General features: G+C 44.5%; 1 protein-coding gene across 13 annotated transcripts in view; it reads left to right on the top strand.

The window, feature by feature from the left end:
* The window catches only part of SFMBT1 (Scm like with four mbt domains 1), a 143,171-nt gene that overhangs the window by 66,680 nt on the left and 50,752 nt on the right, over positions 1–25,739 (top strand). For 2 of the 13 annotated variants that reach the window (XM_086845591.1, XM_086845585.1), the window contains exon 1: positions 4,118–4,259. The exons of 5 other annotated variants lie outside the window; for them this stretch is intronic. The gene's annotated coding sequence lies outside the window, so the exon portion shown is untranslated. Of the gene's footprint in view, positions 1–3,808; positions 3,963–4,028; positions 4,097–4,117; positions 4,260–18,779; positions 18,876–25,739 lie in introns of those variants that run through there. 6 more of the 13 variants (XM_086845595.1, XM_086845590.1, XM_086845594.1 and 3 more) reach the window with 5 other exon arrangements.

Below are 25,739 nucleotides of genomic sequence, written 5' to 3'. Positions count from 1 at the left end.
GTAAGGGCCCTGTTTCCTCCAAAAACACCAACTTTTGCCCCCTTAATGGGCTGAGTTGCTGACGAAGGTCACAAGAGGTCCAAGGATTTCAGAAGCACTCTTGGATTCCCTATATAAGACACAAAAAGTAATTCCAGTAAGGCCAACATATGTTCTTCATATGTCTCACAACCTTTACTCAATCAAATCTACCCTATAAGTAGGGACAAAAGCTTTTATTCAACCTGTAACTCATTTGAATTAATATATCTGTAACTCAAAGCATTCTTCTCTGCATTTTCCTCTCACAGTGTTCCTGTAAATTAATTATCCCCACTTCACTGAAGGGGAATGCTCTGTTCCATGAGTTTCATCTGAGTACAAGCACAAAGCTGCAAACCCACACCAGTCCTGTTCTCAGTGCAGGGGTGTACAGCTTGAGCCTGCTCTCTGTGCAAAAAAAAGTTCAGAGGAACTTCTTGGTACTCACAGTTTATAGGAGTGCACTGCTAATTAATGTAGCAAAGCAAAAGCAAGCTGAATGTTTCCCTGGAAGGAGTAGAAACCCTGCTCAGAGAAACTGGCTGGCACTTAAACCTGAGTACTGATTATCTAATGCTGTTCACACAGCTTGAACACTTCAGCTTCAAAACAGGTCTTCCCTAACATGAGAGGACAACTGAAAAGGTGGTGTGATGCTAACAATAAATGTGACTTGCTGGATCAGTTTAGAGAAAATTTAGAATTTCTCATTAATCACTTAACACAAACAAGGAAAATAAGTTTTTTAATGATAAGGAGGATCCTAAAAGACATGTGGCTTATTTTGTATGAAGCATTCCAATTTAATTTTGTGGAAGAAATGGCCTACCACAGTCTGCACCAAAACAAAAACAAGTGTAAAAACACAGTGAGAGATTGTAGGGAAACAGGTGAACCATTGTGGTTCATTGAGATTCATGTGTTGCCAGGGATACCTCTGGTTGAAGAAATGGGACACATGGAGGAATTTGTAGGTAGTCTGGAGCCAGGACGTTTCACAGAATCTCAGGAGCAGGCTGCTTTACAAGGACAACATTTGCCATCTTCCTGATGTGGCCAAAAGTGTGGACAGGTCACAGAGTGATCTGCTGGAGACCTCTGAGCAGGCTCAGAATGGTAAATAAACTTAAAAATAGGATAAGATGCATGTTTTTAAGGCATGGAATCTTAAACTGCTCCAGCACAATTGATCTATTGCCTGGAGTACCAGAAATGGGTTGGAATGTAATAGCAAGAAGTCATGCACTTAAAGATTAATTAGAATAACTGCGAGTGAGCTCGGAGGTTCATCAAATGTGAGATTACAAGAGGAGGAATCCAGGTACATTATTGGTTGTAGGATAACTATGATGCCACTGTAATGTGGTCTTAAAAATGCTAATGTATTCTGGGATGCATCGAGTGAGGTATTTTCAGGAGACGGAGAGATATTAATATCGTGGTACAAGGCAGTTGTTAAGACCTTGTTTAGAACACTGCACACAGGGTAGAAGGTATAAAAGGACACTGGAGGAGTGGAAAACCTATTTGGAGAGAAGATTAAAAGCAAAGCATAAAGACTGAGAATGGATGATCTAATTGGTATTTATAGGGACATTTTAGGTAAATATCAGAGAAGCAAAGTTATTGAATTCGAAGGGCAAAGTGGTAAAGACCTAATGGGTATAAATTAGTAGTGAATACATTTACAATGGAAATTAGAAAGTTTTTAGTATCAGAAGAGTGGATGCTAGAAAAACCTTGAAGATAAAAGTAAGGCACCTTGGCTGTTTGATGGCAGCTTAGTTACCCAGTTCATCCTCCAAACTGGATAATAAAATGGTGTTGGGTTTCTCACAAATTCCCATTCCTGCAAAAGGGATAGAAGGAGATTTAATCCCCGTGTGCTGAAATGTGTATTTGCAGTGTGTTAGCCCCGCGTTTCAGGAGTTTGCTAACATGCCAGAAGGTCCAGCAAGATTCTACTTCCTTTCCGTGCCTTTTTAACCTCCGAATCAGCAGAGATGAAACAAAGTTAACGTATCATGGAGCTGGCTAGGCGGAGGTTCTGTAAACAGCTGTCCTTCTGTGACTGACGATTAATAGGACACAGAAGATCGTTTAGATGTTTCACGGATCAGACTGGTGGATCACGTTTCTTTCTCTACGCAGTTGTGTGTACCAAGGACTCATTTCCAGGACCAACGTCCAGTCTGAAAGGGCGTGCTTCTTGCTCTTGTCAGACTAAGAAGTTCGTGATACCTGACTTTTGAGGTTTTCTTCCTGTTGCACAGTAGTTTGGGGCTTTTGCAGATCAAGTCCTCCGTTTCTTAGCGGCTGTGCTTTGGTGAGGGGGTGGCTGCCGTGCCTGGAGGTGGCCGCGGACACGCTCCGGGAGACTCAGGGAGCCTGGCCGGGCCGGCCCGGGGCTGCGTGGAGCGGCGCTCGGTTATGCAGGCGGTGTCTGCTGGGACTCAATTAGGCGGTGCGGCAGCGGTTTGGTTTGAATAGTTAATTGCGCGGTGCCGGGCCGGGAGCGCTCGGCGGGGCGCTGCGGATCGGCATGGCGAGACCCCCCTCTAGCGGAGGGCCCGGGCCTCGCCCGCCCCTCGGCGGGAACGGCAGCGGGAGCGGGCGGGCCGCCGCTCCGGGAAACGGAACCGCGGGCAAGAAGCGCTCCGGGCCCGCGGGGCCCGTCCTTGGCCAGCGCCGCGGGCGCTGCGAGCCCCGGGGCGGCTCCTGTCGGGCGCGGGCCCCGCTGACCCGGGCGGCGGGCGCGCTGTGCTCCCTCCCGAGCGCCACGCGAAACGTCGTCGCTTTATTACTTCAAGCCAGTGAGAAACGGAGGTTTCTTATCCTCGTGGAGAGCAGCATCTCTCCTGCGAGAGGGGCTGCGTGGCCGGCTCCGTCCTGCCTGGCATCGCAGCGCATCGCTCAGGAGTAATCGGAGCCCGGCGCGTCTCCGCGGTGCCGCCGCGCAGAGCGGTGTGTGCGATCTGCCCGCTGGATGCGTAATGAGCAACTTCATGGTTCCATTCCTTCTTCCTGCCCGCTGTTCCGGCACTGCCGCTCTGTTTATTTCTTGGCACTTGTTTTGCTCCAGAGACAAACCGTACAGCTCGCTCGATCCGCCCGCTCTTCGCCTCCAACACTCATTTCGGCTCGGTAGCAACTGGTGTCCAGCACGACGCGAGGGCACATACGCACGGATAAGCTCCGGTGCCCGCGGGTTGGGCGAGCCGGCCGAGAGCCCGCGGCCCGGGAGCGCGTCCCTCTCGGCGGCGAGCGGACCGGAGCGCGGCCGCAGCGCTCCCGCCGCCGTCTCCGGCCGCCGCCGCCGGCGGGCGGATGCGCTCCCGGGGAGCGCAAAGGCTTTTCGCGCTCTGCTCCCGCTGTCCCCCGCTGACCGGCGGGCTCGTTGCCGCCCGGCGCCTCGGTGCGGACAGGCTGCGCGGATCGGGGCGGGGGACTCTCCCTTTCCGCCCCTCCGTCCCCGCCGCACGGGCAGGAGCGCGGTGTTGCACAACCCGCTTCCTTTTTCTTTCGCTTCGCTGCGCCGCGGGCAGCGGCGGCGAGTGCGCGGGGCGCCGGTCTCCGCCCTGGCTGGGGGGGAACGACACGGCCGGTGCCTGCCGCCCGCTCCCCGCCAACTGCGGCGCTGGCGCGGTCCCGCCGGCCGCGCGGCCCCGCGAAGGGGTCACCGCCGGTCCCCGCGCCCCGACCGACGGGGCCGGTTCTCTCCGAGGGGAAGGGGGCTAAATCCTCGCCGGGGCGGGGGGGATAGACTCGGGACCGCGCATCCCGCGGCGGGCACCGACCGCGCGCTCGCCCGCCGGGCCGTGTCCCTTCCCGCGGCGCCCGGGCAGGGTGCGGACGCCCGCCCCGCCCCGGCAGAGTGGCGGCGGCGGCGCGTCCCGTTACCGGCGGCCGAGCCCGCGCTGCCCCCGGCGCGGCGGGAGCAGGTGTCCGGGGGCAGCAGCCCGGGGCAGCGCGGCAGGGGCGGGGTCGGGGCCGGGCCCCGCGGGGCCGGGCGGGCGGCGGCGGCGGCGGGCTCGGCGCGCCCGCGGCAGGAGGGAGCCGGAGCGCCCGAAAAGCCGTGAGGGGAGGGGAGGGCGGAGGGGCGGGAGGGGGGAGGCAGGCGGGCGGGCGGCGGGCGCATGCGCTCTGGCGGGCCGTGCCATATTGGAATGAGGCAGTGAGCGGAGCGCCGGGGAGCCCGAGCCCCGGCAGCGGCGCAGGGCTGGAAAAACTCCCCGCAGGTGAGGCGGGCGGCGGCGGCGCCCGCGCGCGGGCGGAGCGGCCTCGGGCGCAGCTGTTGGGGGCGTTTTGCCGGCGCGGCGCGGGGCCCGGAGGGTTTTTCCGGGCTCACGAAGTTTGGATGCGGGAAAAAGGCGGCTAGGCAGGAGGAGGAGGAGGAGGGAAGAGGCAGGCGGAGCGCAGCGGGGAGGCGGCGGCGGCAGCGCAGGGGGGGAACGCGCCTTCGGCCGCGCCGAGGAGCGATGCGCGGGGCTGGCCGGGCGCCGCCGCGCAACTGCCCGCGCGCAACTCTGCGCGCTCCCGCCGGGGGCCCGCGGCGTCCCGCGGCGCGCTCGGCCGAAGTTGCCCTCCCGGCCGGCCCCGCGCCCGCCCGAGGACGCGCCCGGCCCCCGCGGGAACTTTGTGCGAGCCGCGCCGCCGCCCCGGCGCGGCCGGTCCCTGCTCGCGCCCGCGGGGGGCCGAGCCCACCGAGCGCCTCTCGCTCGCCCCCCTCCCCCTCAAAATGGCGGTGGAAGGGGACCTTTAAACCCCGCGCCGCTCCGCTCCGCACCCCCGCCGGGCGCGGCCGCGCTCCGCTCGGCGCGGCGCGCGTCCCGCCCGGGGCAGCGGCTGGCGTCGGTCCCCGTCAAGTGGCCCGTCAGCGAGCGGCTCTCGCCTCCCGGTCGGGCTGGGTGGGTGGGTGTGGGGGGAGAGGGGCGGGCGCCGCCTCCGCGGCCGCGCCGCCGGCTCTCCCGCAGCGCCGCCGCCCGCGCTGCGGGGCCTGCGCTGCCGCGGGGCCGGGCATTGTGTGCGCGCCGCGCCCGCCGCCGCCGCTCCGCACCTCCGGCGGCTCCGCGCCCGCCGGCGCTCCGGCGAGCGATACACAGCCTTTGTCTCTCGGGGAGTCGGTCTGCGCTGCCCGCCGCTCCTGCACCTGAAGTCGTAAATCGGGTGCCGGTGACACTGCCCGGGCGGCCGCCGGGGATGCCCCGGGACGCCAACTTCGGGCTGGGGAGGGAGCGGCGCAGGGGCAGCGGCTGCGGGAGGGCTCCCGCCCGGACAACGCCGGCTGGAAGCGGGAGGGCGGAATGCCCGCATCGGAAGGACTGAGCAAGTTTTCCGTCCGTGGCTTTTGCAAACTTGCTACCAGTCCCCGTCCCCCCACCCCCCCCACCCCACCCCCTACACAGTGGAAATAATGAAAGGAGAAGAAAAAGAGCGCGGGCAGTTAATTGTGAATTTGTAACTACATTCGCTATTGCAGTTCTGCAAGGCCCCTATTTATTGAGAAATAGGCCAGTGATGCCTGTTTCACAGTCACATGTGTGCTTTAGCGAAACAATTATATCTACTTTGGAGAAACTTGTTGCCATTATAAAAAGATTGTACATGGTAACCCTCATGTCCGACAGTAGGATTCTGGTGGGAGAGGTTTTGCAGCAGAAGAAAAGGCCTAACTTGCTGTTTCTTTGCTGTTCCTTCCTTCCTTCGTGGGAGCTGGCTGCTGTCAGTAGCCCAGGAGGTTACCATAGCGAACAGTTCTGTGAGGCAGAATATAAGGTGCACCCCTCAAAACTCAGGCTGGAAAAAATTATAATTCACCTTGTAACTTCAGAAATGTCATTGTTGCAACCTACTTAAGGTTTTCAATGTGTGTGAACTGGTCAGGAACATCTGACCTGTAAGAGGAAAAGTTGTTAATGGCGGGTAGTCATGCTCCTTCAGGACTTGGGGCTGTAACTTGTAGCATCTACAGCATCCAGCAGGATGAATTCCTGGTCTGGCTGCGGTCTGTGATTACTGTTTCAAAATAGCCAACTGTTTGGACAAAGTAAATCAATGTGAAGGTAAAAATAGACCAATTAACTGAAAGCCCACGTTTTTTGTGTGGTAAATGGTACTGACATGGATTTTACAATTAAAAACAAAGAAACAAAGTTGAAAAGTATCTGTCTATGTAAAAGATAATCTCTAGAGAGAAGACTTAGTGGCCTTCCCGCCTTGGATTTAGCCACTTCCTCTTCTGCATTTGGTTTGTGAATTGTTGCCGTGATTGAAGAATGAGAATGAAGTCTGGTTCTTCCCAGAATCTATGTTGGGAAGATGCTTATGAGACAAGACAGGCAACCCAATAAAACTTCTCACTGCCTTTTTTAATGACTCATAGTTAAGAGGTGGCAGGGGAGTGTTGGGAGAATGGCTTTGCTGGTGTTCAGTGTGTCTATGCTGGGCACTTACCCTGGGACACCTCAGGATGCTGTCATGTTAGAGCTGACATACTCCTTCTCACAGGAGATAGCAGTGCAAGGCAGGGAGCAGGGAAACAGTGGCAAATCTCTGTAATTATTGATCTGTATGGGTTTTCTTTTGCTGGTGTGTCGTGTCCGTCCCGTCCCGTCCCCCCCCCCCCCCCCCCCCCATTAATTTGCTGCTATTGAGTTATCTTATCTGATTCTTAAAACTGGCAAATCTCCTAAGCAATTGCTGTGTGGAAAAGGTGGATTAAGTGTAAGCTGACATGTTAATGACTGATAGAGTTTGCATGGTGTGATCTTTATATTCTGGGAACCCTTTCACTGCCTCATGGGGAAGATATTAATGACTGATGCAAAAACAATGTGTGCCACAGTATGTTTTGGTAACACTTTGCAGGGGATTTTTTGTCATTTCGTGGCAGACCAGTGACAAATGTAGACCACAACCTTTCTGTCATGGTTGCCTTTTGAATCCACCATATTTGGAATACACCTTAATATCATTGCTGTGCTTCCACTTGTGAAGTTTGGCCGTGGCATGATCATCATGCAGTGATGCAGACATCAATACAGTCATTTGGTGCTGGCTTGACTTAAGTAATTGTCCTACAGCTGATGCACTTGAGGCGCATGGCAACTTAATTACACGAACACGATGACAGTGAAATGATTCACGTTAAATCCACTAGTGTCCTTTAAGGGCATGGGAAAATTAAACCTGGAGGTGCTTAGCAAGGGGCATTTTGGGGAGACAGCTTCCAGTGCCTAAAACCACAGGGCTTGCATTACATCCATTGTTCCTATAGTGACATGGCAGCCTTAATGGTACAGAATTATCTCAGGATTTGATTTCTTGACTTTTTAAGTGTGCAATTCTGTGTCTTGTAGATTGGTCGTTGACTTGAAACAGTGTAGCCCATGCAAGTTACAAATGTTTTCTGGACCTATAACAGCTTTTTTTGTGTTGTCCATCTGACTCATCTTTCTTGATGATTAGCAGATTTTATGTGTCATCTTTGTTTTGGCCTCTTGGAGCATCAGTGTTGCTGCTGGTAGTGGACTTGACTTTGTGGTCCTTTTCTTCTGCTTTTGGGAAGCGGCTGTCAAGTTTTAGGTCATATGTTTAAACTTGAAGTGGGTGTTATTTAAGGCTTTTAAGGTCAGAGGGCTCTCCCTCTCAGGATTACTTTCTTACTTGAAAAGTCATGGGGTAGAATAAAGGGGAAGGAGTTGATTTTTTTGTTTTGATTCAAGTGCTTGCGGAAATGGTCATGAAGGCAGACACTGTCAGTGTGTGAGATCCTGAAAAGGAGATTTAGCAGTTCACATTCTCGAAGTTCAGAAAAAGTCAAAAATGAGAGTAAATTTTATTCTTAATTTTATGTTAGCATCTTATGATTTTTAAAGCCATGACATCAGTACAATGATATTTTATGGTAATTATATATTTTTCTGACTTTAATCCATAATTCTTTCCACTGTGTGCAGTTTTCTTTATATTGATAAAACCTATGAGAGAAGCATTGAGATGCTAATTAGTGCTCTTTTGGTTTTAAAATAGGTTTGGTTCCCAGGGTGCGGAATATAAATACTTTTTTTTTAAGTTAGATTAGATGCGAGATGTGAGATGCACATTTTCTGTTCACTTTGTATCTGTGTTGATTTTTTCCCCCTTTTTCCCAGACTTTGCTGAGATCTTTGTGGATTGGTGGTGGTCACAGGATAATAATAGTAATAGTAGTCGTAATAGTAGTCATAATAATAATAGTAACAATTATCATCATTGTTTTGCCCCTATTTATGGGTAAGATTGTGGTTTTTTAAGTGTTCCTAGTAAAGGCTAGTCTGTAGAATTAAAGCATTACAACAGGAATTTTTCTCTGCATTCTTAATAGGGCATCTCTTAGGGGAATTACATGTTTGAATAGTTTAAAAGTTCCCCTGTGAGAAAGGAGGGTGTGAGCTTAGGCTGGAACGAGATATTGTGCTTATCAACTGGGACTCTCCAGGTGACTCTCCAAGTCTCTGGGAAAATTAGTGAATTTTAACTAAAGCAAAGCTGCCTGGTAGTTACTGAGTGGTAGGGGAATGCTTTAATAACCTTTGGAGATGGAAAGCCGTAAGTCTTTGGGGTAGTTTTCTGCTTTGTTTGGCTTGGGAGTGTTGGCTTGTCACCCACAGACACCACTGAGGAGTGTTCAGCTGGGAGCTGTGTAAATAAAGAAGGCCTGGGAGCCACACGACTGGGGAAGCCCAGGACCCAAGGTTTCTTTCTTCCTCTGTCTCCCCCTCCTCTTTTTCCCTTTCTTTAGGTCTTGTGGATTGTCTGGGATGTCTTCATTCATCTTTCAGTGGGAGACAGTGATGTTCAGATTTATTTTCCCCGTGAAAATAAGCATGCTAGTACAACACTTGTTGGATCTCAGTGTCATAGAAACCTCAGACCCTCAGTCATGTTTTGTTGACTTGGTTTGGGGAAGAGTCATGAGAGGAGAGGCAAAAAACTGCACACGTGCAGGTATTCCATGTTAATCTAATGAGCCTTGTTTTCTAGGGTAAACAAGTGAACAATAATGTTAAAACCTGAAGTAAGAAAAGCTTCACTGAGGTTTGCAGTAGAACAGCCATCTCTTCTGTAATGCTTTTCTCTAGTACTGGGATTTCTGCTCTTTCAAGCATCTTTTATTTTTATAAGACAGAGCAGCCTTAAGTGACACAAGCTTTTTGCTGCATGGATTACCTGTGGTAAATAATGCACAAGTAAGAGTTTTCCCTTCACTTAAAGTTGGTGGGAGCCATATATTTTGTTTTGGTTTTTTTCCACCCATTTGGGATTTAGCACATGAACAGGTTACAGATGCTTTTACCTACAGCGCAGGTGAGTTGTAGCTACAGAGGTAATTTTAGCAATTTGTTCAGATTATGTGGACATTTAAAATGTGATTATTGTCCCCAGAGTCATCCTGAGCAGCAACTTGCTGGTTTTCAAGGTCATTGTTTATATTGCTGTGGCACTTCATTTACACTGGTTTATTTGCTGTTACACTTGAGGACACTCTCGTTCACTACAGAAATGATCTCTTTCTTCAAACAGATGAGTTGGAAAGGAGATTAGTGGAAAGTGATGCTATCTAAAAATGATGCAGCTATTAAACCAGCTTTGAGGTTCTCTGAGAGTGCTGATCAGTGAGAGAAGAGATGCATCTTGGATTATTTTTTTCTCTAAGAGTAAATGATGTAGGGCTGAGCGACCTCCTCTCCCATTTTGGCTGATTGGAGTTGAGGGCTCTCAGCATATCTCAAGAGGTGCTCTGTCTTGCAGAATTGGGTCATTGGCTGAAAATAATGATGGTGGTGGGGAACCCTGCAAGGTTTTGCTGTTTGTCACTTAATCCTTTTCAAGGATGCGAGGGACTGCAGCAGTGATCCTGAAGTAGATATCAAATGGATTGGAGAAGATGAACTCTGTCTTGATGTATTTAGAGGCTGTAGTCACTATTTCTTCTGGCAATGGGTGACAGAAAGCCATAAATAGCAGCTTCAGATTTGTCATTGTTTCCAGAAGAAACCAATCAAGTCAGGAAGTGAAGGCACTTCCCTTCTGATGCTGGGTGCACATTTATTACAAATGGCTCTGCGAGGCCTCTGAATGTCTCACCTCTCTGTACTGGAGCAAGTGATGCTGTGGCATTTCTTATCTTCTTTGTGATCTCTTGACCTGGGAAAATACATACAAATGTACAATTTATTTTTTTATTATTTGGTATATTTTTTCTTTTTGTTGCCTGACTGAATGAAATCCATTTAGAATTCCTTCCCTCCTCGGGAGCTGTAGTAACCTGCACGTTTGCAGCTCAAGCATGCACTTTGCTCTCTGCACAGGGAGCCATGGCCTCTGGTTTAAAAAAAGAAAGTTATTTGTCTTGAAATCATAAAAAAAAAATTTAAATCTAAGGTCTGTGAAACTCCATTATACTGTAAAGCGTTGTCTGAAACCACAGTGGGTTTTTGAGAGTATTTTTCGTGTCAAAGCATCTTTTGAAAGGAGGCCAATGCTGGCTTTAGTGCCCAATAACTTTGAATGAGGACATGGTGCTGAAAAAGCTGTGGTGTTTCACAGCAGTATGGAAAAATGCTAGTGAAGCCTGACAGGGGTCTGTATTATAGACATAGGCTTTCCCTCACATGTATATAAATATATATATATATATATATATATATATATATAGGTATATACAAATATTAGTGTTTATTTTTTCCTAATGTCAAGTTCCAAACGTGCCCCCATTCATGTGTTAAGCACTAAATTGTTCAAATTGTGTTTTCAGGTAAATTACGGGGCCTGTCATTAGATTCCTAAAGAAATGTCCAGGTGGAGAATGCCAAGCAGACAGGCAGGGGGAATACACCAGAATGTTTCCTTGCAGTTGGGCCAGCAAAACTCACAGAATGCACATTGGAAAAAAGAAATTATTAAAGGAGGCAGTGATTCCTTCCAGGATTCACTCTGCTCATTGCTCTTTAAAGTGTTACCATGAGGGTTAAACTAATGGCCCTAAGAAATAATGCAAGTACAGGATCAGTCACAAGTGTTAAAGATACAGCACTAATTGGCCAATTGAACCAAGCTAATCAACTCCCTTTAAATGAATGTGGCCATGGGCACAGGGAAGTATTCCCCTCTTCCAGGGAAGTTTTTCCCCCTCTTTTTGCAAAACAAAATCCAATCAATTTATCTGTGAGGCTTTTTAGTCCATTGGCCAGGAGCAAAAGTCTTGTTTTTCCTGTGATTATTTTATATCATAAGTTATTTGTTAAACTTTTTTAACAGATTTTGGGGAGGGAGAAGTAGCTTAATTTTGAATTCCCCTTTTTCTTGTGGCCAAATTTTACATTTTGGACTTATTCCTTAGCAAATTTAAACACATATTTTGTTGCTCTCCTTAATGAAAACCAATGTATTTAGGGAAGTGGTTTGTTGAAGCACATGAGTCCAGTTTGTTTTGATAATAAGCCAGTTCTAGATAATTCTAGCCTCACTGCAAGTGTAGAGGGAGTGTGTCCAACAGCTGCTTCGTCTGGTTTTGATTTTTTTTACTGGTTCATGTTATGTAAGAAAGAGATAATGACTGGAAGAATGAGGGAAGGTTGTTTCTTCTTCTGGTCTTCATACGAAAAAAAAAAAGACAGCAGAGTAGCAGCTGGAAGGGCAAGGTGACAATAAAAGCCACAAATTTTTAAACTATAGTTAATGTTTCTTGGTTTAACTCTATGTTGTTACTTAATGAGTACCAGGATATTGTTTTCTTTGTTATTGCCTTGTCTGTATATGCTTGGAGGTAAGAATACTCATAATCCAAGTAAAAGGAAAGTGCAGTTTTTCTTTCTAATTGAAGTTCAGTTTCCATCTAAAAGCAACTTGACAAAAAATATTATTCTTATGATTATCAAATAAGAAGTGGTGAAATTATCTTTTCATTATAAATCTAAGTTTTTATTTTGATAGTCAGGTTTAATCTTTTGCATTTATATTTTGTTTACAAACAGTGGTTGCATCTCACTGGGAATTATTTTTAGGTTGTTGAGAACTTGCAGTATTGTATAGTTTAGTGTGCTTTTATTTAAAGCAATTTATGTAAATGCTTTCCTTTTGTGCTGTGATGTAGATAATGACATCAAAATACACTTTGTGTCTTGATCATTCTTACATGCAAACATGAGTAGAGATAATATTGCAGAAAAAATAACAGCTTTCTATCAATTACTGGAGGCATCTTTATAGAAAAATAGCAGCACTGATGCTTCTGAAGAGGTGTGGTTTTAGAAAGCTGGGTCAAGCGGTTACAGTGGTCAGGGTGGATGAGTCTCTGAATGAAGCGGTGTTTTTTTGGCTTTCAAAGACTAATGGTGTATGATTTCTTCGTTATCTGCCGTACCTTAATGCAGCTGACAAACAGCATGGCAAAATCCACCTCAGTGTGTAAAATTAACCCTTCTGAGATTCTACCTTAGCAGTGAGATTTGAAAGAAAAATACTGCTGCGGTGGCTCTTGGGCATGACTGGGAAGTTACTTAGCGTTGCTGGAGGAAGACTGGCTTCAAGTCTAGCTGAAACTGGGATGAGCATAAAAATTGGCATAATGTGTCAGATCAGACCCCTAGTCCTGTGTCTCAGGAAATCTCTTGGAGTGAGGATAAGAGGCAGTGGAGTAGAGCACAGCACGCTCCGCACCGACGCGGCCGTGCAGGAGCCAGTCCACAACTGCCTGTGACTGTGGGTCCGCAGTTCATTGTGTGCTGTGTGAAAAGGTGCTCAGTCTGTGTCTTCTGGTTCTTGTGGTAGGAGAAATAGGGAATAACTATTCCTTATACTTCTTTTGGATAGTAGTTTTGATTTTGCAGAGCTCTTGTGCTCTCCTGTAGTTGCACTGCGCAGCTCAAAGATGGAAACCTCTTGTGTTGTACAGAAGATGCTGAAGCTGATCTGTAGCTTCAGTGCTGGACAGGGGTGCTCTTTCTGTTGTGGGTGTTTCTTATATTTGCTATAAAACTGAATAGTATCTCCATCCCTATTAGTATAGAAGTATTTCAAGCTTCTGATGCTCTTTCTTACCTTTTTCTTTCGTGCTTCTAGTAGTTCCATGGCTGTTTGACAGCAGCACTGCAAGCTGTCTCCAGGGGCCCTGGATTTTTAGAATTGTCATACAGTGTTTGTTGTTTCCTTCTCCATTCCTTTGGGCTCTTAATGAGTATGAAATTGATGGTCCAAGAGAATTAGTTGTAACAGTTTCAAAATTCTAAGTTGCAGTAGCTAATTTCAATTGCATTGTATAGGTGCGGTTATTTCTTTTTCTGTGTCTTATTATCTTGCCTTTAATTTCATCTGCTATTATCCTTCTGCAGCTCTTAGCAAACAGCATTTATTTTTTATCTCCTGAATGGTTTTGTATTGTTTTAAAACTTCGCACTCATTTCGTGTTTGTGTGCTTCCCTTGAAAAGCAGGACACAGTGCAGTCATTAGTCCTCCTGGTATTATGAACAAGTGCTTTTTCTTTCTATCATTATTTCATGTGTTTATAACCAGGATTTTAAGTAGGAGATGTTCTAGAAGAAGCTCCACAATATTTCAAGTCTCATTGGATCTAACCTGAGGTGATCACCGGGCTTGGATTTGGCCTTAATGCCCAGATTGTATCATCTGCTTTCTAAAACTCTTACTTCTTGACAAATTAGTTGATGAATTACCTTCATTTAATGAAGTTTTACCATTTAGTGATCTTTGACTAGCTCTGCTGTGCAGCATATGGTATGGAATTTAACACTGATATTTTCAACATTTAAAAAGTATTATTCTGAAATTCCCAGGTTGTGAAGCTTTTGAAATGCTGGTAATTCAGATATGTATTGCCACACACCAAGCCTACGTGCTGTGGGGTGAATAGATCAGTGGGTGCATCAGTTTGGAAGAGGACAAAGTGAACATCCCTGGTCTGGAGGAACAAGATCAAATCAGTCCCCTTGTGGCAGCTCCACGGTGCCTTGTGGCCACACCTGTGTGATGGGCACAGGAGAAAATGGATCCTGCATTTAATCCCTATTGTATGGGAATATGCCACAATCAATAGGATTTATATTCCACGTGATTTACTTTGGTATAAGGTAGTAAGTATGTTGGAGATTGTTGTACTAAGAGAAGTGATTTCATTTTGCTGTTAATGAGTGTTTTTCTGTCACCTTTAGAAAAATCCATTCAGTCTTTGTCTGTACCTCAGCAGTTTTCTGTTCGTTTTGTGGCCATTCACTTCTGGGTGTGCCCAGTTCTCTTATCAGAGAACGAGCTTTTAATCTTTTGTAAGATTTTTGTTAAGCCCCTTTTTGTAACCATAAAGGCAAACAAAGTGCCTTACTGAGAATTAAAGTTAAGATGTTGCTGAGATGTTGACCTCAGCTTTGGAAAGCTTTTAGGGAGTATTTTTCTAGGCCAGTTCTTCACTCAGTTGATGCTCTTGCTTTGCATAGAGATCTGATAATTCATTTTTTTACATCCCTGTTGCTCCTGGAGCGATTGTGGCAGTGCTGGGCTGTGCAATTTCCGGTTGCTGCTGAGGGCAGCACTTAAGTGGAGATGGTGTAATTTACATCCAGTGCTGCACTTGCCACTTAATGTTTTCTAGCAGCTCCATTTCTATAGGGAGCAAATCAAAACAGACTTGGGCTGTCAGCAGAGATGTGTTTTTTAAACACAACCAGGCGAACGGTTTTCTTTTCCATTTAATCAAGAGTATATTTAGAATTGAATGTCACAGCAGAAGCATGTGATTATAATACATACAGGTATTTCTAGTAGGGTTAGCTCTAAAGAACTTCCATGGGCTACACTTAGATGCAGAATATTGACACGGGAAAAATGCAGGAGGCTTCATAAAATAACTTTTTAAGGTAACGTTTTCAGGACAAAGGTATCCTTTGGTTTTTCTGAGGCACTGTTTTTATTACATCCTGCTACAGAATTAAAATTCTGATTTAATGATCACAACTAATGATTCAAAAGTTGAAGTGGAACTTGAATAGAAGAGTATTATCTGTCTTTTGTATATATTAATGTAACAAGGCTACATGTGACAGCACGGTAATGTCTGAAAAAATATAGATTGAACTTTGCAGGGAAAGGGCTGCAAAAATAATTCAGTGGGGGGGGAAAGTATGAATTTGAAAACACTTTTTATGACAGTGTAAATGTTCCAGTGTTGTTAGGATCAAGCTTTGAAATTGTACTCCTAAAAATAGAGAAATCTTTTTCAGTTGCACTCTGTCTTTTGAGCCCTTAGGCTCAAGTCTTGTTTTTCTCTCTGTATGAACAGACACGAAGAAAAAAGAATCTTAAAATGAGAACAGATTTTCTTGTAATTTTACCATTCCTGATGTTGGGGTAATAAGAGCATCAGCCCTTACTGTGAGCTCTTTACTAAAGCCCTGTGCTTTAACTCTTCTTAGGCCTTTAGGCCTGTTAATGTTCTCATGGTTCAAAATGTGTAGTTGAAAAATGTTGTCTTTCTTTTCTTCTTTCTTTGTTTTTTTTCTCTTCCTCTCTGTTTAAGCTTTCAGTACTTTTCAAAGGGAGAAATGAGAAGGGAGCACATCAGTTAATGAGCAATGAAAAAAGGCAAGGCCGTATTTTTGTAGCATTGCCTAGAGAGAGAGAATTCCATGATTTAGCACAGCTCGTAATAGAGTAATTGTATTTAGGGGGAAAAGATCCAGGGGAAGGCTGTGTTTTGCCATCACAGTTTGCATGTGCATGGAGCAGTAGATGACTCAAAGGGAGCTTTAGCAAGTTAAAACAGCATTTCAGTGGATAGTGCAGGCACAACTCACAAGCTACAGTGGAAATCGGTCTCTGTTCAGCTCCCTGTCAGAGGGTTTGAGGATCGTGTTTGGTTGAAGATGTTCCAAGATCATATGTGCTGACTTATGATGGTTATTTATGTTGATGCCTGAAGTCTCTTGGAATTAATCAATCCAGGAGGACCTGTACTGGCATTATAGCCAGCCTAGTGTGTATGTTTTTCTCAGCTCTAGAGTTGAAGTGCCACATTTAAAGCCTTGTTACTCTGAGATTTTCTCAGCCTGTTATGAAACTTCACTTACTTCACTGGAAAAGCTCGGGTACTGCCTGAACGCCAAAAGTGTATGAAGTAATCCAGGCTGTAGGCTGAGGAGGAACTATATTTCTGTGCTTTTAGCCTCTTGTTGTTTCTGCTTGGACATAATGTTAAGAGATGTGCTGGCAGTGGATCTGAAATAGTGGCTGGGTTCTGCTTGGGCACTAATGATAGCTGGAGAGGGATTTTCTTTTCATACAGAAGAAGTTGTGTCAGGGCATCAGACAGCCAGGAGCATGTATTGCTGACACAATGGCAGTGTATTCAAGCCAGCTTGTCTTTTTGTGAGATTTGTTGGATCTCACTGGTAGAATGAAAAATATGTTATGGTACCCAGATCTGTAATTTCACTTAGAATAGTGTGTCCTGTAAATATCTACTGTTTGAGCAGACTTCTTCTAAGAGATTTGTGGTGGAACTTGAGACATTGATATTTCTGGGTTACCTTCAGATAAAAAGGGAAATTTTTGTATGTTATCCTTATAATGCACCTCCTTAGATATGCATGCATTTCCATTAAAAACCCATTTGCTAATCTGAGCTGGAACCCTTTTAAAACAAAATGTGAATAAAATCTTGGAAAGCAGTGGGAGACCTCAGGACTCTACAGTGAAAGGATTGAACTCTGCCATCCACAGCCTCTTATGAATAAAGTTAGCCTTCTAAAGATAAAAGAAAATTCAATTACAAAGCAAGAAGGAGGGCTAAGGGGTGTAATTAAAACACATAATCCTAAAAACAACATGAACAGTGCTTTTTCATGTTACATTTAAAAGCAGTCCGCTTTGTGTGTGCAGTTGCTATTGCTTAAGATTATTGATTTAGTTTCCTGGGGGAAACACTTTTGAGAGGATGCGAAAAGGATGACGTCTGTTGGTGTGATTTCACACGAGCATTCTACTTAAGGCAGTTTGCTGGAGAGTTTTCATTCACTGCTTGCTAATCTTTCTTGGAAAAAAAAAAAATAGAAAAGGGCTGAAATGAAGTGCTGTTTCTCTTTTCTTCTCACGCTACCAGCACTTGTCCTGTCAGCCCGAGTGCTGCAGGCAGCACAGGGACAGCTCTTTCTCCCCTCATACATCCAATCCAGCACTCGATTCCCAAAGTTTAGCAGTTGGACCTGGATTCTCAGAGCATTTGGAGTCCAGCTCCCGCTGAAGTGTGATCCAGTGCCTAAAACCTCTGGTAGGATGTACAGCCCGAGGTCCACATGAGTCTGGAAACTCGAGAAAGCTCTCTGGAGTGCCGAGCGCTAATGCGGCGCTGTAGTAAATACACATCTGCTCTGCTGCGCTGCTCCTCTGCTAATTAGCAGCTTAGTCTTATGCTAATGGAGGAGTTGGGTTAGACCACCTATCTTCTTGGTAGTGAGGCGTTCCCTGGCTGGAGTTAAAGCATTTCTTTATCAGGACTGGCTTTTATGACAGAAATATTCTGGTCCTGTCTATAGCAGGGTGAGGTACTCGCGCACGCTGACCCGCTCTGCAGCTGGGTCAGAAAGGAGAACCCGTAGGTGTTCATGAGTAATTGAAGTTGACAGGCTGTCCATCTTCAGACCTCATTCCTTCAGGAACTGCAGCTGGTTTCATTTCACAAACAGGGATGGTGGCCGATTTGATGGAGAGGAAGAAGCTGTGAGGAAGGAAAGGTGAGAGGGAGCTGGAAAAAGAAAAATGAAGATGAGTATAGAGATCAGGGTTGAACATGAAGTTGACACTCAAGAAGTTTCAGAATGTCTTTTGAATGCTCTTCTCTTATGCTCTTAATACCATTCAGAAATTCATCTCTTTCCCAGTACTCTAGTGTTAGGCATTACCATTTCCTTGGATTATTTAATACTTTAGGCTGATAGCATTGATAAAATATTAGTGGCATTACTTCATAAATTATTTTCGGCAAAAAGATTTCTCTGTTAAGGGGATATTTAGAATTATTGTAAAGAAAGCATGCATTTCTTATAGCAGTTGATGTGCATGTCTTGTTCTCTGCCTAAATATTATGTGTAAGCTTAAAGAAAAACCGCTTGAGTCAACTTTAATGTAAGAAAAAAAATATAAGTTTTGTTATGAGGTTTCTTAGACAAAAACCATTCTTGCCTCTATTCATCTTTTACTTGGAATACCTTTACGTTTGTCTGCTTTTGTAAAAATAGCTTGTGCCATCAATTTAGTTCCTTTGATAAAACTAATAATTAGAAGATATGCAATCAGAAACTAAAAGCAGCTATGCTTTTCAGCTGGAGAGAGCAAGTGTGTAATCACTGCTCAGAGAACAGGTTCCTGAATTCAGGCTGCAACTAGTGCATTTGCATTTTGAATCCATAAAAAAAAAACACAATCCTTTCAGAAAAAGTCAGTGGAAAACCTGTTTCTGCAAGAGATGAGCTTGCTTGTTTTCTCCTGATCTGCTGGGAGATAGAAATGCAGAAACCTAAACATGTTGAGAGTGTTTTTCATGAATTGAAACACTGTGTGTGACTCGGATCCTTCCCTCAGGACGTGTTTCCTGGCAGCTGTGTCAGACTGAAGTTCTGGGCTTCAATCTGAAACTGGCCTTTGCCAAACGTGTCTTGCATTAAAAGTTTCACAGCAGCTTTTAAATGCCTTTAAGTGGCTGTAGTCCTTTGAGGAGCCTCATCTCTGATGGGTTTGATAATTAGCTGCTGGCAGTGTGCTGGTGTTGCCCTGGAGTGGAGCTGGGATTGCAGGGAAGGTCTTTATGGTATCTAAACTCACTTTTGGGATGGACTGAATGAATGATGCAACTGCAGTGTAGATGTTTGGGTCTTTGAGACTGTAGCAGTGACTTTCGTGTATTTCATGAAATATTTTGGGGAGAAGTTTGAGTGTTGGTAGAAAACCATATCAGGGGAAAGGTAGAGACTTAAAAAATGAAATATATAACAAACTTTTCTGCTTTTAGTAGGTCTCATCTAATCTGAATGTTGAAGGTCTTTGTGGATTGTTTTAAGAGTTGCTATAGCATAATGTCATGTTGAGCAAATATATTCTAGACTTTTCTGATGCTTCCTCACAAAGAGTTAAAGGACTCAGCAGTTTTCACCTGCTGTAGGTGCCAAAGAAGTGCAGAGAATGATTTACAGAACAGATTAAGTACAGGGCAGTTGTACATGTCCACAGGTGGCTCTCTTCCCCAACAACAGGAATTTTCCTTTTTTACTGTTGCCACTTCTATACTGTGGTAGGGTGTTTTTTGTTTATTATTTTTGTAATAAGGCACCCACACTCTGTCATACCTTTTACACATGTTTGTATCTTCCCAGTTTTGATGGGCAGCTGTTAATTCTGAAGTCTGATTATTATTGTCTCTGCAGTGCTGGGGATACACTTCTACCAACACTCACTTTGAGCAGTGGTTTTGTTTTGTTTTCTTATTCATCACAAGCCATGTACAAGGAGATGCACGAGGCATTCCCATGTGCTTGCAGGCTGTAGATGCTCTTGCTTTGCTGACTTGGTGATAAAATCCTTCTCTGCCAACAGCCCGAACCATTTCCACGCTCCAAATACAAAGTTACCAGAGTCCCCACATTTGTAGGATCTTTTTCTTTCTCTGTTGTCTAAAGTTTGCTTCAGGGACGCAAGTGGAAGTTAATGGAAAGGGAACCTAGTGTTAGTTCATCCTCCTGAAAAACTTGAGGAAGGGTGATTTGGAAAATTAGAAAAAAAAATAAAAAATGTATAAACTGCAAAGCTTAAACTCTGCTGCAGATGTGCTAATACAGAGTGATCTTTATGACTTATCCTGTGTCTTTCAATAACCAATCAACTGTAAACCAAGAACTTGTAGCAGAATTGTTTTACCTTGAACTTTATTTAAACTTCTCTGTGTTGTTATTCTCTTATATTTGTCAATAAGACTTCATATATTGCTGCTCATTAGCCTGATTTTATCACAATAATAAGTTTTATAAATGGTTGTAAGCCTAAAAAGATAATTTTGACAGTTCTCTGTAGGAAGCTATAAGTGATGCTTGCTGATAATTTTTCATTATATATTTAACTGCTATGTGAAAGGTAGATTGAGCTTAGACTAAAACTCTTCTCATCAATGTGGACACTATATTCATGCTAGATAGATTAATATTGAGAAACCAAACCTTTACTAATTTACCTCTTTCTCTTTTTACCACACTCTCCCCTGCAGAATAACAAAGCCTTTGCAGACTTTATATAAATAAAAAGGCTGAAACCATTTCTCCTGTCATGAAAATAGTACAAATTTTGCAGTAACATTAGTTCAGAGTTGTAGTAGATAAGAGGTGTAATGTGCCTTCTGTTTTTTTGTGGGTTGCCTATCAGGTTTTAAGAACTGAAATAGAATATTGTGTTAGACTAGAAACAAGATTGTATCTACCCAAATACAAGAAACCCTTAAAAATTATATTAAATGACATGAGGAAAATAGAGAATTCATGTTTGCTCATTCATGCTATCAGGATGATTTTGGGCACAAGATGAAGAGTTTTACAGTGAATACCATGGCTGGAAGAAAGAGTTTGAGTCTTGATGAAGGGAAGGGCAGGTACCAGTGCATGGAAGGACTGGAGTTAACAATATGTCCTAGAAATAACAGGCTGCCAGAGTGAGACAGCCTGGAATGGGGTGGCCTTGGTTTAATGTGCATGTCATACACAAAATGTATTGATCCATTTTTGATATCTGTCAGTTCTTTGTTGCTTGAAAGACTTTCCATAACAATCTTTTCTTTGAGAGACCAAAATAGAAAGAACATTTTGAAAAGTTCCTGGTTTTGGCTGCTGCAGCTTTTCAGTCATTGCACATATAACTGCAGCAAACCCATTTGTCTCTTCTAGTTAGAGCAGAAAGGAATTGTTTATCGTGTAAGTTGAGCCCATTTCTGGCCAGGATGAAGGATGCAGGGAGCTGCTGTCGCTGCCCTGTGGTCCCTGCCTTGCTCTGTGTTATTGTACAGACACCATCGTGGCTTTTGACCTCCCAGCTTGAGCTGCCCTCGTGCTGCCAGCCTGGGGCTGCCTCACCTGCAGGGCTTCCTCTGCCTCCACCAGAACTGCTTTAGTACCAGCTTCCTTCTCACACCTTATCTGTGCTCACCCCAGCTCACACGGCAGCAGGGAGGTCTCCCCACCTGCACTGAGTGCCCAAGTGAGATACTTACACTGATCAAACTGGGGAGCAGTTCTAGGTGAGCTTTAATGTCTTGCAAATCCCCCGAGCCATCCAGCTCTCTCCACATAAATGTGTCAGGTGGCCTTTTCAGCTGCTTGACCGTGACTGATTAAGAGTGTGGGGAAACTTGTGTGCTGTGCAAAATTTCTGTCTCCCCTTTACTTGATTCCAGTTTCTCCTTAACCATGAATTTTCCTGTTCTTTTGATGATGTCTGGTTCTCCTCCTAAATTTACGTCATCTGTTTCTCCGATGTTGTAATTTTATTGTGTATATAAAGCTGAAAGGTATTTCACTGAGCAGGTGAAAAGCTAGATACTAGGTTTTGTTTAATCTGATATCTAAGGCAAAGCTGTTGATAAATATGTTTTAATAATTTAGTAAACATTTTAAGGTTCATAAGTTAATACTTTTGAATAACTGAGGTGACAGTCTGAGCTTGCTGTTGGAATAAGTGCTCCCTGGAGCTTATGTAGAAAAATTGGGTAGAAATTTTGAATAAGGAAGGTGTGATGTGAATAGCTATAGTGGATTTCTAGGAAGTGCTGACATGTTCCACATGTTTTAAGCTGTGCTGAAATGTGGTTGTTTTGACAAACCCAAGATCTGCAATTCCTCTAAGTTTTGATTAAATTTTGATTTCCTGTGTGACATCACATCATCATGATGTCATGCTACTGGGACTTCTTCTGCACAGTCTCATTCACTCAGTGACAAAAGTGACCTGTCTGGTTTAGCTTTGGCTATGGGGGTCTGCTGATGGAGATGCTTTCAAAATTACTTTAATCTTCATTAGTTTTCCCTCTTAAAAATCACCCTAAATACTGTCTCTTTGCAACCTTTTTTTATTAAAAGGTTAGCACTGCAAAGCACAGTGGTGTTTGTACAGCAATATAATTTCAGGTATTATCACACAAGAACCACATGCCCCAGCACACCTGAGCTGAATTCTTCAGCTCTGTTTGTGTTACAAGGAGAAGCTGTTGTGAAGTACAAGTACAAAAAAAACCAGGGGGAAGCACCTGTCCTCTCTTGGGACACCTGATACAGTAGCTCAGCAATTTAGAATAGGAGTCTGAATCTCTGGTAAGTAGAAATTTGATGTGAAGACTTGGATCATACCTGGGGCATTACCCAGGTTTGATTTCCTGTGCAGTTTGCAGTGTGAGGAGTCACTTCAAACAGGATCCTCGGAAAGCTGCCAGATGTTGTTTTGCTGTCTGCAGACAGCAATCCCATATTAAGTCTTTAGCTTGGTGAATCAGAGAACAAAAAGCACATGCTGGTAAAAGTAGGAGGTTATTTTCAGCTTTACTGTTTAAAACAGGAGATCTGGAGTGTGAGTGTAAAACAGTGAAGTGGCTGTGAAGACTAAACCAAATTTGTAATTTCCTCTTAACAACTCCCCAAGAATACTTGATTTCAGTAGTTTTTCTTTACATACTGATAGTGGATTAATTTGGTTACATTATAAATTAATAAGCCCTCATGACATTTAACTTAACTTCCACTTTATTTATTCCTGTTGCAATTATTGTCTTTAACATCAGCGCTGCCATAAATTGTGGAAGCTAATTTTGAGTGTCTTATGTCTACAATTTCTTCATAGCAAAGTATTAGAGGCTGTGCTACAGTGATGACTAAGAATCACTTTAACAGAATTGTTTTGGGGTATTTTTTTGTAGGCATCTGTTTAAGATCAGGATGTTTCTGAAGATGCTGTCATTTATGTGCCTTTTGGGTACTTACAAATTCTCGGTAATAGATGTTAATGATGTGATCTCTGTCTGAAGTGACTATAAATGCATCAGCTATGAAAAATTTAACTTGGGGTTTTGCATTAAATGAAAAGGTACTGAGCACAGAGGCAGAGAGCCGGTGTGGGTTCTCTCAAATCCAGAGCACACCCAATGTCGCACAGCATTGCTGAGCAAATCCACCTCATCTGTGTTCAGCGACAACTGAAACCAGAACCCATTACACTTTCAGTAATTCTGATCCAAAGAATGAGAAGATTGCGTGTTGCCTGAGCAGTTGTGTGGCAGTGCTGGATGCCACCACCTGACTGCTCTTCATTGTCTCTGGCTCCTGGATCAGTTCAGTGGAAGCCACTCATGGGTCAGCATCAATGGTGCTACAGAGGTGGCATTGCCACCACTTGCTGGGTTTTATTTGTGTTTGTGGTGACAATAATGAACTGGCTCTGGAGCAGGGAGGGCAGGAAACTTAAGAGCAGCTCTGAATTTTATCTTCAGCTCCTGAGCAGCATTTGGCTTTAGTCTTTAATCCCCAGCTGCCTCCTAGGAAGGCACTGGCCTTTTGGGAAAGCTTTTCTGATCAGCCTTACAGCACTGAAAGTAGCTGGAAACAGCCAGCCTGAGGAAAAAGCCAGCCATAAATTCCCTATTTCCTCATTTTTCTCACTGTGTTTTCCCCTATATGAGTGAGAGAACTGTGTCCCTCTGTATTTAGATGTAGCACTTTCAGATCTTTCTAATTTCTGTTACTTTGTCTCTGCTGGCTTAGAAGAAAGCCAGGACTGGGCAGGCAAACTGATTGATGCGCTGGAGTTCACTGCCTTGCTTTTAGAGGAGGAGTGCTAGGGATGCAGGGCACAGCAGGAAGGTTGGGATGTCACATTCCCTTCTCCAGAGCTCAGCTGCAGCAGCAGGCAGCCGTCCTCTTGCTGCACTCTAGAGGCAGCAAGGTAACACGATGTGCTGGGCAGTGGAGACCTCTAAACTTAGAATTTGCTGCCCTTTAGATCTGTTCTACCTGTGTTACTCTAAGCTCAGGGGAAAACATCTTTATTCATCAGTCCAAAACAGGTTTGGCAGCATAAACCAAAGGCAAATAGAGTAAGCCCCAATTAAAATTAAAGAGCGATTGCCCAAGAAGAACTATTAAGTAAAACCCACAAAATGACATTATATGATCCTGAGCAAGGTGTGAAATGACCAGGCTGAAGGGTCGATTTTCTAAGATTGAACAACTGTTTGTGCCAGGAGCCAGGTGGCAGGGTCAGAGCACTGGTGGCTGTGGCTGTGCCAAATGGTTTTTCTGCTTAGTCAGAGCAGAAGGCTCACAGATGATGCTCAGAAGCTGATGGCATTCCCCACCTGGGGCCTTTGCTCTGTGGTGGTACTCTTGTGATGGATCCGGCATCATCATTGTAACATAAACACTGGTTTTCAGGTGAAAGCAAGGAGATACTTCCTTTTCTGAGCAATGAGTTTCACAGATTGGGTCCAGCTGGCTGCATTGTGTAGGATAGATGTCTGAGGCTTTTGATAGTTCTAGATAAAAGTGTTATTTCCCATTCTGTTCAGTGAGTGCTAAGAGGAAAAAGGAAGATAACCACTCACCTAAATCATTAATAAGTAACACTGAATTATCTTGACAATGGACATTTTTTTCATCTGCAGAAAGCTGGAGTACAGGTGCTATATTCTTGACAGTCGCTGATGGATGCAGCTCACAGTCTAAACTGTAAGCTGGCTTTCATATTGATCAAAATGTATTTATGTACCTTAAAAGTTTGATCTGGTGAGCACAGATGAATTTTCATATATAAGTAAATGAAACATATATAAATGTATAAATGAAGCTACTGTTTTCCTTGTACTTGGGGTTCAGTTTGTACTCTTGGTCTATGGTAAATGAAGTTGTACATTTAAAAGCAGCTGCTAAAGTAAAGATTCTCATTTGACACAAGAAGCTGAAGCACGTTTCTCCTCTTAACAGGTTTTTTTTTGCCCTTGGAACCAGCACAGTTACTGTCAGATATAAGTTCACTTGAGTTTCAGAGGTACCAGACTGTGCTATAGTGTAAACACAGCTGCTATTGAGTAAAATAGCTTCAGTCTTCTCTAAAGTATACAAGTTCAGTGTTAGTGCAATAATAGATGCTTATTTCATTAACTGTTAGTCTGCCTGTAGACTTCCTTACCAGACTAAAACGATGAAGTTCCCCATGCTTGGCCTTCCATTAACTGATAAAAGATGCACATGGAGGGTAATGCTGGAGCTTCCCTGGGAAAACCTGCATCTCCTGGTCACCCAAAGGGTTGGATAGAGGGGTTTCCTTCCTCAGATTGTCCTGTGGGAAGAATCCATGCAATGATGTGCAAACCATGTTACTTATGCTGGTTAAGTGAGTCCATATAACATGCCTGAATGTTGGGTATAGTTGTGTGTACTTCAAATATCAGCACAGATAAGGTCATCTCAAGTTCAGCACTGAGTGGGAAACTGGTCAGGAGCAATTAATCAAGTACTGATGAATGTTGATGGACATGGCCCCTCCAAGTCCTTGGCAGTACTGCTGGTGTAAGGGAAGCAGAGGTAGCAACCATCTATATAGAAATCCTGATTTAAGTTTTTTGCTGTATGCTTGTATTTCCTGTGGTTCTTTT

Source organism: Cyanistes caeruleus, chromosome 11 (assembly GCF_971803275.1).
Source record: "Cyanistes caeruleus chromosome 11, bCyaCae1.hap1.1, whole genome shotgun sequence".
Lineage (NCBI taxonomy): Eukaryota > Metazoa > Chordata > Aves > Passeriformes > Paridae > Cyanistes > Cyanistes caeruleus.
The sequence above is the reverse complement of the archived record's forward strand: the minus strand, read 5'-3'. Positions and strand labels throughout refer to the sequence as shown.